Source organism: Pan troglodytes, chromosome 1, assembly GCF_028858775.2.
Source record: "Pan troglodytes isolate AG18354 chromosome 1, NHGRI_mPanTro3-v2.0_pri, whole genome shotgun sequence".
NCBI classification, from domain to species: Eukaryota; Metazoa; Chordata; class Mammalia; order Primates; family Hominidae; genus Pan; species Pan troglodytes.
The window spans coordinates 189,495,048-189,508,645 of record NC_072398.2 but is presented as its reverse complement, the minus strand read 5'-3'; the positions used below and the strand labels follow the sequence as shown (position 1 = coordinate 189,508,645).

At 48.6% G+C, this 13,598-nt stretch overlaps 1 long non-coding RNA gene across 1 annotated transcript in view; it reads left to right on the top strand.

Moving 5' to 3' along the window:
* LOC107976552 (uncharacterized) overlaps positions 1 to 5,071 on the top strand; it is a 42,220-nt gene extending 37,149 nt beyond the window's left edge. Inside the window, exon 3 of the long non-coding RNA XR_001720610.3 lies at positions 4,300 to 5,071. This is a non-coding gene — a long non-coding RNA (uncharacterized LOC107976552). The remainder of the gene's footprint in view (positions 1 to 4,299) is intronic.
* Positions 5,072 to 13,598: the final 8,527 nt, after the last annotated feature.

The window sequence follows — 13,598 nt, the reverse complement described above, 5'->3', positions numbered from 1 at the left end:
ATCACATTCACAAGTTCTGAGAGTTAGGATGTGGACATATCTTTTTGTGGCCAACATTCAACCTCCTACGGGGTATTTAGGCAGAGAGAAGACAGAGATAGTGCCCCTAGACTAGCTTGTCTCCTGTGTGGTGTGGGAGGGATGCCCCAAGGTCCAGTGTCTTGACAATGGGGGGACACAGAAGGACACAGCTCTGGTAGGCTGCTTGTCTGTCAGGACCCTGGCAGGGTCACAATGACCCTGAAGTCCCAGCCAGATCACAGGGGATTTGCCCTTGTGGATCCCAATCAGGCCAGCTGTGCTGGAGCTCTCAGTAGTCCTTGCCCAAGTCAGAACATACCCCAGGTTCCACTTGCTGCACTGGTAACAGCAGCTAGGACAGAAACCGACAGGATGAGATGCTCCAACAGGAAGATGACTTGAGGCCTGGAGGCCCTTGCCTTGATGCTATGAGGACACCGAAGTTTCCAGCTTGCAGACCCCATCTTAGGAGGGGGACTCCTTGTGAGGGGGAAACAGCTCTGATGGGAACTGAAGTTTACATCAACTGAATCCTCCAAAGAGAATGAGTTACCTTTCATAGGTCAGTTAAAAAAAAAATTTTTTTTTTTAATTTAGGGTCTCACTCTAGCACCCAGGCTGAAGTGCAGTGGTATAACCTCGGCTCACTACAGCCTCAAGCTCCCGGGCTCAAGTGATCCTCCAGCCTCAGGCCCCTGAGTAGCTGGGACTACGGATCAGATGCATGCCACTATGCCAAGCGATTCTCCTGCCTTAGCCTCCCGAGTAGCTGGGACTACAGGCACGCACCACCACACCCAGCTAATTTTTGTGTTTTTAATACAGACGGAGTTTCACCATGTTGGCCAGGATGGTCTCTATCTCTTGACCTCGTGATCCGCCCGCCTTGGACTTCCAGAGTGCTGGGATTACAGGCATGAGCCACCATGCCCAGCCTTGTTTTTGTATATTTTGTAGAGACAGGTCTTGCTATGTTGCCCAGGTTTGTCTTGGAGCTCCACTCCAAGGTGGAGCTCAAGTGATCCACCTGCCTCAGCCTCCCAAAGTGCTGGGATTACAGATGTGAGCCACCATGCCCAGCCTTCATGGGTAAGTTTTTTTTTCCTTTTCTTCCAAATATATAAATGGTAAGTCTTCTGCAAATAATAGGGCCTCCAGGTTTTACTTGCAAAAACAGGCCCATGCTATACACATCATTCTGCAAACTGCTGAATACACTTCATACATTACAGACATATTTCTGTGACAGTATATTGTAGAGCTACCTTATTTTTTTTAAATCCACATATTATAATTTGTTTAACCAGACCCTTATTATCATTGTTTTTTAGAGATGGGGTCTCACTCTCTTGCCCAGGCTGGAGTGCAGTGGCACAATCATAGTTTACTGCAACCTCGAACGCCTGGACTCAAGCAATCCTCCCACCTCAGCCTCCTGCATAGCTAGGACTACAGGTGTGCACCTCCACACTCAGCTAATTAAAAAAAGTTTTGTTTTTTTTTTTCAAAGAGACGGGGTTTCACTGTGTTGCCCAGGTGGTCTCCAACTCCTGGGCTCAAGCCATCCTTCTGCCTCCCCCTCCCAAAATGCTGGGATTACAGGCATGAGCCGTCACATCCAGCCAAACAAATCTTTATTTGATGAACATTCAGGTTATTTGTTGAATTGGATTGAATTAACAAGTGAATCGGTTAAACAATGTGCAACAATGCCTATTTATGCTGAGGTTGCAAAAATGAAGTATTTCTTTCCCTCTCTCCTAAATCTATATAGCTCTGACTTCACATTTCAGCAAGTGAAAAAGTAGTTAAATGACCCCAGAATTATTAGTCAGAAAAATGCATCGCAGCCCTCTCCCCCTTCCAAAACACTCCAGAAAGTGAGGTTGAGGGTAGCTTGCCAAGACTTGGCCCTTCTGGTGTGAATGACATTCTGGACTCTTGAACATAAACTGCTGGCAGTGTTAGCTTGCTTTGCATTAGCCAATTGTTGCTTCTCAAAGAAGGGCAGCAGGATGTGGATCTTTGCCTCATTACAACATTCTAGTTGCAGTGGCCCTTTTAAAAGGAACTCCCTGCAATCTTATGTATCTCTGGGATATGAAGGTGCAGACAGGGCTTGGCTGTGTTCTCACCTACTGTTTCAATCAGCACCCTTTAGACTGCAAGTGACAGAAACTCTGATCAAACATAAACAGAGCAGGATATACACTGGCTTATGTAAACAAGAAGTCCAAGGACTTTCAGTCATGGCTGCATCTGGGTGTTTAATTGACGTCATTAAAACTCTTCCTTTCCATCTCTAATTTATGCCTGCCTATTTTTGCCTTTTTTTTTTTTTTCTGGGCAGATTTTCTTGTTGTGATGCAAGATGTCCACCAGTTGCTACAAACTCATCCTTACAGCTCACAATCTTGAAAGAAAAATTTCTAGAGTGCACTAGAAAAAGTCTCAGGGAAGACTCCTATTGACCTGGCTTGGGTCATGTGTTTATCCTTAAGCCAATAACTGTGCCCGGGGATGGGTGCTCCAGTGGCCAGGCATGGCTCAAGAGTTCCCCCTGCCTGGCTGTGTGGGGAGGCTGCCCCACTGAGCCACACACATGAACAGAGCAGGATTTATGTTTGTTTGTTTTTGCTTTTTTTTTTTTTTAAGGTAGGGTTTCACTCTGTCACCCATGCTGGAGTGCAGTGGAGGGATCGTAGCTCACTGCAGCCTCAATCTCCAGGGCTCAGGGGATCCTCCTGCCTCAGCCTCCCAGGTAGCTGGGACCTCAGGCCTGTACTACCATGCCCAGCTATTTTATTTTTATTTGTAGAGATGGGGGTCTCTCTATGTTGCCGAGGCTGGTCTCAAGCTCCTGGGTTCAAGTAATCCTTCTGCCTTGGCCTCCCAAAGTGTTGGGATTACAGGCATGAGCCAGCACACCTGGCCCAGAGCAGGATTAATGGGGGAGGGAGACATGCCTTGTCAAAGAAACCAGGTGCCCACTGTGCCCATCCTCCATCAGGTTCCATCAGGACCACCCCTCTGTCTATGGAGAAGATGCTTGTTGTTTGGATATAGAGTTGGATATGGCTTGGCTCCAAACCCATAGCTATCCAGAGCAGTTGGACCCTGCTCAGACCTGTCTTAAGTTCTCACTTCCCAATCTCCCTCAGGCCAAAACAGTGGTGGTAGTGGGGGTGAAGGTGGCCCCTCCAAGCTCACACTCCTGGGTCCAGCTGTTCCTTGACCCTCGGCCTTCCCTGTGCAGTCTCTGCAGACAGCACAAACAGAGGCAACTTCCTAACCTGCTAGAAGACCCCAGAGGAGAAGCATGGTCTGAATTTAGGAGGCTGAGGTTGGACACCAAGTGGCTGCTTTTTGGTGTTTTAGGATACCCTCTACCTTGGCTCAGTCCTTTATCAGGCCCAACCCTTGCGGTCAGCCCCTGACCCCCCTGAAGTCTAGGCTGTGGTCTGGCCTCTGAGGGAGAGGAGCATCTGCCACCACTTGCCCTCGGGCCTGGGAAGGGGCCAAGTTTGGATCCTCTGCTGGGGAGATATCTGTGTCTCCTGGGTGCAGGAGACCTTCTTGGATTTGGGGGTGCTTGCTGTATGAGGAGCTGAAGTGGGGACAGTCAGAGGCAGGGGGGCAGGAGGGTGTCCCAGGAAGACAACATTCTTAGGGATAGGCCAGCTTGGGCTTCTGAGCAGCTAGGTACATAGATGGGGCACCCTCTCCAGAGCTCTGCTGACCCCAACCTGGTCTCCAATCTTTCCCCTTCCCTACGTAGCTGTAGGCTGGACACCGTGCTTCCTCCATCCTGGCCTTTGTCATGTTCTTCCCCTGCTGCAGTGCCTTCAGCTGCCTGGCCCATCAATATTCACTCTTCAAAGTCTAGCTCCACTGGATAAGTCACTTCATGACAGCCAGAATCCGATGTTGAATAGTGAAGCCACCCTAGCAGTGTGCTCCTTGCAACCGCCAGGGCCTGCAGCGCTGGGCCCGAGGGTGTCTGGGGAGGCTGCACTGCCACAAGGGCCTGAGAGTTAACACCTCTCTCCCAAGATCATGTAGAGATACCTTGAAATTGACCTCAATCCATGAGCAACATGAACTGGTGCATGATAATCCAGCTCCCATACTCATGGGTCAGAGAGCTCTAAGGTGTGTGGTTTGCAGTTTCCCAGAGGCTCCCTGTGGGATTAAGCTCCAGATGGCCAAGGTGACCACTTGCTTGTTAGCACACTGGCCTCCTCCTTTTCCTTGCTTCACTTTCTCATTTCCCTCTAGGTTTCCCTAGGATCACCAGCTGTCATGGACTGATTTGTGTCTCTCCAAATTCATATGTTGAATACTTAACCTGCCATGCGATTGTGATTGGAGATAATTCCTTTAGGGAAGCAATGAAGGTTAAATGAGGTCATAGGTGGGAGCTTAATCCAATGGGACTGGGGTCCCTACAAGAAGAGGAAGACACCAGAGCTCTCTGTCTCCACACACAGAGAAAAGAGGCTGTATGAGGACACAAGAGAAGGTAATAGCTGTCTACAAACCAAGAAGAGAAGCCTCTCCAGAAAATGAACCCTGCTGGAACTTGGTCTTGGACTTTCCAGCCTCCAGAACTGGGAGAAAATAAAGTTCTGTTGTGTAAGCCCCCAAGTCCACGGTATTTTGTTATGGCAGCCCTAGCAGACTAATAACACCTGCTAATTAAACTACTCGTTCTCCACTTGTTGTCTCAGGGTCTGCTCCTAGGGAACCTGGACTCAGACAGATGCTCTGCTTAATTAGGCCCCAGGGAAATGTAAATGAAAACCACATGTGATGCCATGTCACAAGTACTAGGATAACCAGAAGGAAATCTGACCACATCGGATGCTGGTGAGGTTGGGAAGCTGTCATATTTAGCTGATGGAGGTGTGAGTCGGCAAACCACTTTGGAAAACTGTTTGTCAGTATGAAATAAAGCTAAAGCTATGTAAACTACATGGCCTAGCAACTTTGCTAATAGGTACACCTCAGCAGAAATACATACAGACGTTCACCGAAAGACAGGTGCAAAAATATTCAAAGTAGCACTCATTGGGTTAACTCCAAATTGGAAGCAGCCCAACTTCCATCAGCAGGCTAGATCAACAAATTGTGGTATAGTCACACAATGAAACACTATACAACAATGAAAAAGGAGAAACTTCTGTTACCTGCTAGGACACAGATGAATCTCAAAAATACAGTGTTATTCAAAAGAAGCCAGACGCAAACGAGTGCACACCGGAAGACTCAATTTATCTAAAGTTGAAAAGCGTAAGAGTCATACAAAAGAGGATACAAAACATTAATGTACAGCCCAGTGAGATTCACAGGCAGAAAACACCCACGTAGCTTGCATCTAGGACAAGAAACATTACAGCCACGACTCCCGAGGCCCCTCCTGCCCTCCTTTCAGTCACTGACTCCCCAGGGGCATCACCGTCCTGACCTCTAACACCATAGATTAGTTTTGCCTGTATTAAAACTGTATAGAAAGGTAATGGTATGGTATGTGCTATTTTGTTTTGTACTTCTCATTTGAGAGATTATCTACACGGCTTTCTGCAGTTGTAGTTTAATTTATATAGTCATTCTACTATTGCTGGGCTTTTGAGTCATTTCCATTTGGGCTACCATAAATCATGCTGCTATGAACATTCTAGTACACATTGTTTTGGTGAACATGTCTAGGCATTTCTTTTCAGTGTATACCTAGAAGTGAAATAGCTGGTCCATTGTTGGCTTTGATTTCATTTTTCACCTACCCATCTTCCTATCTGCACCCTTTTTGCTTTCCTGGTTCCCACTTAGGGGAATCAAGGAGGTCTCTGATTCCCCTTCCAGGTTAAAGTCAGAGGGCCTCAGTTTCCCCCTCTGGCTAGGGCATGCCTACTTACTCCAGGTGCTGTGAGGCTCCAGGACCTTCTTCAGGGAGCAGGATCAGCTTGTAGTCTCTTTAACGCCCTGGCCCAGTTCCTGGCATACCTGAGGCCAAAGGTGTCCCAGAGCAGGGCTGATAACGGCAGGTGCAGCCCCAGCTGCTCCATGGGCCAGGTGCAGGGAGACAGGCAGTGGGTGAGCCTCGGGTCAGGGCCAGACCAGGCAGGGGAAAGGCTGGAATGGACAGGGCTTGAGCCAGGCTAGGTGGTGGCTGGGGCTGAGAGGCCCAGGGTTTCCTGGGTGGGGGCTGGATGGGTCTGGGAACTCTGTACCTACCCAAGCACGGCCTGGCTTCCTCAGTGCCTGCCTCCTCTTCTCTGGGCCTTCTTCTGTCAATTGGGAATCAGCGTTGCTTCCTTGCCTGAGTAAGGATTAAAGGAGATTGTAGATGCTTACTTGGGGTCAGCAGGGCACTGGCTGCCCATTTCACCACCAAGGAAGCTGAAGCTCAGAGAGGTTAATGGGCTCCTCTGAGTTACACAGAATTTGAACCCAAGTCCATCCAGCTGTGATCTAAAGACTGCAGTCTTCCAACTTCCTGAGGCAGCCTTGGGGCTGACATAGTGTGATTTGAGGGGTCTAAGGAAGGTCAGTTCCCAAAGTCAAGCTGTGTCTTTCCCAGTGCTCGAGTTTCCACCATGAAAGCTTCATTCCTCTGGGTTAATGAATGCCCTCTTCCAAAAGCATATAGGGATAAGGGGCAAGATCTCTCCTCCAAGTACCAACCAGGCTGGACCCTGCTTAGCTTCCGAGAATGGACGAGATCAGGCATGTTCAGGGTGGTATGGTGGTAGACGTGGGGTAAGATCTAATGTGGCATGTGCAGATGACTCTGGTAGAACTGAGGAACGTGAGCTCTTGAAGGGGTGCTGAGATCACTTCATTCACTTTCTCATCCCAACCCGGGCCCTGTACCCAGAGAAGGGCACTGAGTTGCTTGTACTCACATCCAAGGTCTTACCCCAGGCAGCCTCCCTGCACTCCCTGGAAGGACCCAGGCCAAAGGCGGCTGAGCCAGAGAGGGTTGCTGAAACCCGGGATTTTTCAGGTGGAGTCCGCCCTGGACCTACAGGGCATAGGTGCCTGGGGTGCACTTCTGGAGAAAGGAGGGAAGCCTAGGTGTGGTCTCAAGCCTGAGATAAGCCCTGCCTCTCATTGGCTGCCTGGCTCATGCCCATAGCACATGCCCATAGCTCATGCCTATGCCCTCTCTCCCTTGCAGCTCCACACTCCAAACTGACACTGTGCACAGCCTGGGGCTGCAGCTGGGCTGGCCTCACACCTGCCAGCACTCCTGGGGTTTGCCCCGGACCTCCACTGAAGTGCTTCAGACCCTAACCAAGTCCCATGTCCTCTCTGAGACAGGGGCCCTTTTGGACCAAGGTTTTCTTGGCTGCTCAGGCACACATAGTCTCTGCACCTGCTGCTCCTCTGTCTTGGGTTGGGGGTCCCTGGTAACAGACCAGAACTAGGATTTGAGGGCAAGGAGTTCATTTGAGAGGTGATTCCAGGAAGCCACGAGGGATGTGGGAAGTGAGACAGGGAAGGAAGCCAGTATAGGCAAGTTCATGAGCAGCTGGCAGGCAACCGGGGCCCTGCCCACTTGGGACCTCTGGGAGACAGGAGACGGTGCAGAGCAAGGCTCAGAGCTGTCCATTCTGGGGAGGGAGGAAGCTGGGGCATTTATCCACCAACACAGATCACTTATCCATCACCAAGGGCGGTTCCTGAGCCCACAAACTCTGACCTCTGAGAGCTTTCAGCAGTCCTTAGGGCAGAATCACAGATACCTGCTTAGTGCTAAGGGGATGTGGGTGAGGCTCCGTAAAGGAGAGGGAGAGCCTGCAGCAGAGAGAACCTGAAGAAGGCCTTGGAGAGCTTGAATCTCAGGCAGCTGCTGACTCGTCTTCTCCGAGGGTTAGTTTCTAGAAAATGGGAGTGAAATACTGCTTTCCTGCAGGTGTCAGGTAAGGATCAAAAGCGATAAGGCCTGTAAACAGCCTGGGTGCTGCCCGCACGGGAGGAGGTTGATAAATGATACTCTGTCTGCCCTCCTCCGGGGCAAGGGCCAGGCTGACTCACCTGGTCTGGGGGCACCCAATGACCTGCTGTTTGTACCAAACATTGCCGTCCACAGAGCCCTCACCCTCCCTTCTTTTCCCTCTTTATCTTTCATTAAAAAAAATCTAATAGTGACTGCTATCTAAGGCATGCCAGGCTAGAGTGGGCTGTGGAGACCCAGGAGTGCCCTGAGCCTGTCCTTACCCTCGAGAGTTCACAGTCCAATTGGGAAGTTAGACGAGTATGTGGCCAGCTGGTGACACGGGCGTGGGCTTTGACAGGTGAGTAGATGTTTATGAGGGGCAAGGAGGCAGTGAAGGCAGGGGTGGGGTGGGTAGAGATGGTTCTGGGGACAGAGGGAGGTGAGTAGAGGAAGGTGGGCAGATGGCAGAGCTTGTGTTTTGAGCTTCTGTGCAACAGAAATCCCAGATGCTGCAGGTGAGGCAGAGGCCAAGCCTGGCCCGGTTGCTACCAGAGCAGGCCTGGCCTGCGGCCTCCTGATTCCCAGCCAGGGCTTGCCTGATACATCCCTCTCCCACCCTCCCTTGAGCCACGGGAGGTGAGGATGGAGCTGGGGGCTGGGCAGCCCAGGAAACTGAGGCCAGGCTTTCTGCCCTGGCTCCTCCCTCCTCTTCCCTGCCTAACCCCTGCTTGAGCTTATCCAGCACGGTTCTCCCAGATGCCCTGGAGGTTGGGGTGGGAAATCCATGCTTTTTATTCAAATGCCATCCGAATTTTACGTCTATGATATAGACATGTTTGTTTTTAAAAGAAATAACAGTTATAATGACTTACTAATTACTAAAATAATTAATCTACATGTAAATAAAACAAGATGTTCAGAATTTGTACAGTGGTGTTGTTCCTCAGGGTGAGTAGAGGTCCAGGCCAGGGGCAGATGGGGGCTGGAGGAGCTGTCCTGTCTCACAGACCCTGAGGTGTCCTCTCGGGGCGTCCCTTACTCACCTATGCAAATGCATGCTTGTGTGTATTCACATCTGCCGAGAGTCATGGGGCAGTATTGCCATACATAGTTAGGTCCACACGTGTACTCAAACACCTCTGGATCCACGTGCTTGGGTGCACGCCCCAATGCACACCCCAATCTACACTTATATATACATCACGCATGTGCCCTTACACATACTCAGACACCCTCCCTGGTGTATGGGTTCATGTCACTCACGTGCATCCACACACCAGCAATCATGGCCTTTCATGCACATCCCACAGGTGCACATGCATCCTCACCCATGCACACACATCTGTGCAGCCATAATCAGGCAAAGACATGCACTTTGACGACACTCACATGTACATGTCAATATGGACACACATACACATGCAACAGGAAATACACGTATGTGGGTTGTGCATGTGTACCCATCACATGAGACACAAACCCACACACTTCTAGACATGCAGAAAGATCACCAGCTGCATGTACAGGAACTCATTTTACACACAGGCCACTCCTATGTGCATGTGTGCTCACACATGAATGGCTCGTATGTGCACAAGTACAATCTCATATTAGCCATTTGGGACACTACCGTGCAAAGTGGTAGGGAAGGAGTTTCAGATTTCAGGCCCTGAGGGGGCATGGGTGCACTCCCTTCCTTTGCCCTCTCCGCCCCTCCCCTGCCCTCATCTGCCACCTCCCAGGAGGAGCCCTCCTCTCACTCTGAGGGTAATTATTGTGTGTGGCATGTGAAGAGCCTTTAGAGGGACAGATTCTGCACCTACTCCCTGGAAGGAATGTCCCCAGTCTTGCAGCTGAGGTGGGCACTTGGAACCCATAGGGGACAAGGACCTGCCTGGGTCTACACAGCAAGGCCTAGGCAGAGGTGAGACTGAATTTTAGCCTTCTGCAACAAGCCAGTTTGGACCACAGGCTGAGAGGCAACCAGGACACCCCATGCTCCCTGCCTTCAAAACACCTGCAGGCTCAGGTGCCCTAAAGTCCCCTCATTGCACATGCTTTCAGATGAAGATGTTGTCCCCAAAAGGTCCCTGTTAAAAGGCATGTTTATTATGGGAGGTGGGGTCAGCTGAGAAGGAAGACAGGCCAGTCCCTCCTCCACGCCCAAGCTGCCCTGGAGGGAAGGACTGAGAGACGGAGGGGCTGAGAGCTAACATCAGCCACAGAGGGACAGACCTGCAGCCAAGCAGATCCTAGATACCAGCGCTGGAAAGCTAGAGGGATAGAGGGATCCTCTGTACCAACTCAAGATGGAATAGGACTCCATGCCCCTCACTCCCTCCAACCAGAATCCAACCAGGTTGATCTTTTACACATCAGGATTCCATGTTAATAAATGCTTTCCTCCTTAGATCAACAAATAAGAGATTGATAAAACCCAGTGCTGGAAAGGCCGAAAGGAAATGGGCATTTATCCCCAAGTGGTGGTAGGAGTGCAAACAAGAGCCCCATTTCTGGCAGGATATTTAATATGTGGTGTCCTCTGACCCAGTGATTTACCTCTAACAATCTGTCTTTTCTGGACAAAGATGTATAAACAGGTGTTTACCGCAGCATGTTTGTAAAAACAGTAAATGAAGTCCATCCAAATGGCATCAGTAGGCAAACAGTTAAAACAAACAACAGTTTGTGTGCACTGTGGACCACCATGGAGCTGTTGAAACAAACGCTGAGATGGAGCCGTATGTACTGGGCCAGAACGAGTTCTGTGGTGTGAAGAAAGCAGGTCGCAGAAGTGTAAGATTTATGTTTCCATTTATTATTTTAAAACACGTCTAAAAAGTTAGATATAAAATACATATCTGAATCCATAGAAAAGGGCTACATATTCTACTTTTGGGCTAACAAGGCAAGGAGACTTTCTTTCTTTTTTTTTGAGACTGAGTTTCGCTCTTGTTGCCCAGGTTGGAGTGCAGTGGCGCCATCTGGGCTCACTGCAACCTCCGCCTCCTGAGTTCAAGCGATTCCCCGCCTCAGCTTCCCGAGTCGCTGGGACTACAGGCTTGTGCCACCACACCTGGCTAATTTTTTTTTGTATTTTTAGTAGAGATGGGGTTTCACTATGTCGGCCAGGCTGGTCTCAAGCTCCTGACTTTGTGATCAGCCCGCCTTGGCCTCCCAAAGTGCTGGGATAACAGGCGTGAGCCACCGCGCCCAGCTGAGACTTTCTTTTTAACCCAGATATTCCTATATTATTTGCATATTTTTAGCAGCAGCTTTTGTTCATATATTATATCACCTTTATAATTAAATAGAAAGTATTAAGCATTCTCGTCCCATTATTTAATTGATGAAGGCCCAGAGGAGGCAGAGACCTGCCCAAGATCATGCTTTGTGTTGTGCTGACTAGGACTGCAGCTCAGACCTTGACCTCACCCAAAGATCTTCCTCTGCGCCCGGTGGCGGGGCGTTGGGGCCCAGAAAGGAGCAGCCACGGCTTCCTAGGTAGGAATTGGTGGAGGGATGAGGTCTGGGATGCAGGCCAATGATGCTCAGTGGAGGGAGCAGGCCCACCTGGGTGTGAACGGATGTCCCCTTCCTAGGAGAATCACCTTTGTGCTGAGATGGCGATTCTTTATCACTTGTCCTGACATCCTTGTCCTAGCTTAGGGTCCTGCCTGGCAGCCTCTGGCTCTGCCACTTGTAGAAATGCTGTGGAGAAGTGCCACGCTTTGCTAAGTGCCCACCGAGTGCCTCCTTTTGTGCTGACCTCCATACGCTGTGTTACTTTGACTGAGGAGGCAGTATGGTACAGTGGTTAAGGCCATCATCTCCAGAGCCAGACTCCTGGGGCAAATCTCACCACTGCTACTCACTAGCTAACTGACCTTGGTGGGTGACTTAACCTCTCCAGATCTCAGTCTTTTGTCTATAGGACACTAATAGAACCTCCCATAGGGTCATTGAGGTTTCAAGTAGAAAGAACCCAGATGTCTATAAACGGATGAATGAACAAAATATGATCTGGTGCTAAGATGAAATATTATTCAGCCATAAAAAGGAATGGAGTACTGATACATGCTACAACATGGATAAACCTTGAAAGTATTGAGGTATGTGAGAGAAGACAGACGCAAAAGGCCGCATCTGGTATGATTTCATTTATATGAAATGTCCAGAATCGGTGAATTTATAGAGGTAGATGTAGATTAGTGGTTGCCTAGGGCTTGGGAGTGGGGTAGTAGGATAAGGGAGTGACTGCTAACGGGTAGGGGATTTCCTTTTGGGGTGGTGAAAATGTTCTGGAATGAGACAGTGGTGATCCTTGTATAACTTTGTGAAAACAATAAATCCACACTTAACGTTGTTGATAGGTTCTTGGAAATGGTGACTTTAGTGGGAAAGAAATGAGTAGATCCTCGAATAATGTTTCCTTCAATGGAGTTTTGTCGTTACATTGATGAGAAAAACATTTCGCTTAATGTCACAGTCCCTTAGAACCTATCAACGATGTTAAGTGAGGATTAAAATCCACTGAATTGTGTGCCTTGAAAGGGTGAATGTTATAGTGTATAAATTATATCTCAATTTTAAAATGTAGCCAAACAATAAATAGGGAATAAATAGAAAAATTTATGTACAAGTGTACCACACAGTGTTATTTTATTGGTGGTGTAGGGGAGGAAAAAAATTGTTTTCCTGTATCCTTTTATAGACTGTGACTGGGGCTTGCAAATTAAACTGACAAAAGACTAATGAACAGGAGAAAAGGCATACAGATTTTATTTGATGTTCCTACTTTAATTGTGATGTGCATGAAGGCGTTGATTGCATTCATAGAAAAGAAGTGAAGACCCTTTGTTAAAATGGTATATAAGCCCCCTACCATTTTAACAAAGGATGATACATTTGTGGAGAAATGACAAGATAAAGGAAAAGGGCTTTGGGTTCCTAGGGGTGGCAAATTGTGGGAAGATAAATATGTGGGGAAATTAATGGAAGATCAGGGTGATTTCAGCAAGATTGGTTTGTGCAGACTCGTCTTCTTGCTGACTTTTTGTCTTCAGTGCTAACTAACGGTTGTTCTCTTCCTGCTATAAGAGAGGGAAGGAGAAGAATCTTCCCAAAGGAAAATTTATGTCCTGCTTTTGGGCAGATGTGTGAGGGCAAAGAGCTCTTTCTACACATGCAGTTTCTTAATTGCCTTTAGCTCAAAACAATCCTGATGCAAAAGTGGCATATTTGGGGTGGCACGTTCTGATCTTCTTCAGTGGGAAATTGGACAAACTTAAATATACTCCTACAGGGTAATACATGCCCACATATGGTATATTATGGGGCAGTTGTATCATGATGTATTATGTGGCTATGAATAAAATTTTGGTTTTGGAAATTAAAAAAAATTAAATAAAGTACTTAGGACAGTATCTGACATCTACTAAGTGCCTTTAGTGTTGGCTGTTATTAATGAACTCGAGGACAATCCTGTAACCTTGGGCTCCTCATCCCCATATGGCAGATGAGGAAACCGAGGCTCGGAGAGGCGGCATGACATGGATGTTCTGCCCCTCCTTCCGGTCTGCTGTCAGGGAAGGGCAGGGTCTGGGCATCAGACCATTCTGGAACCTGCCTAGGC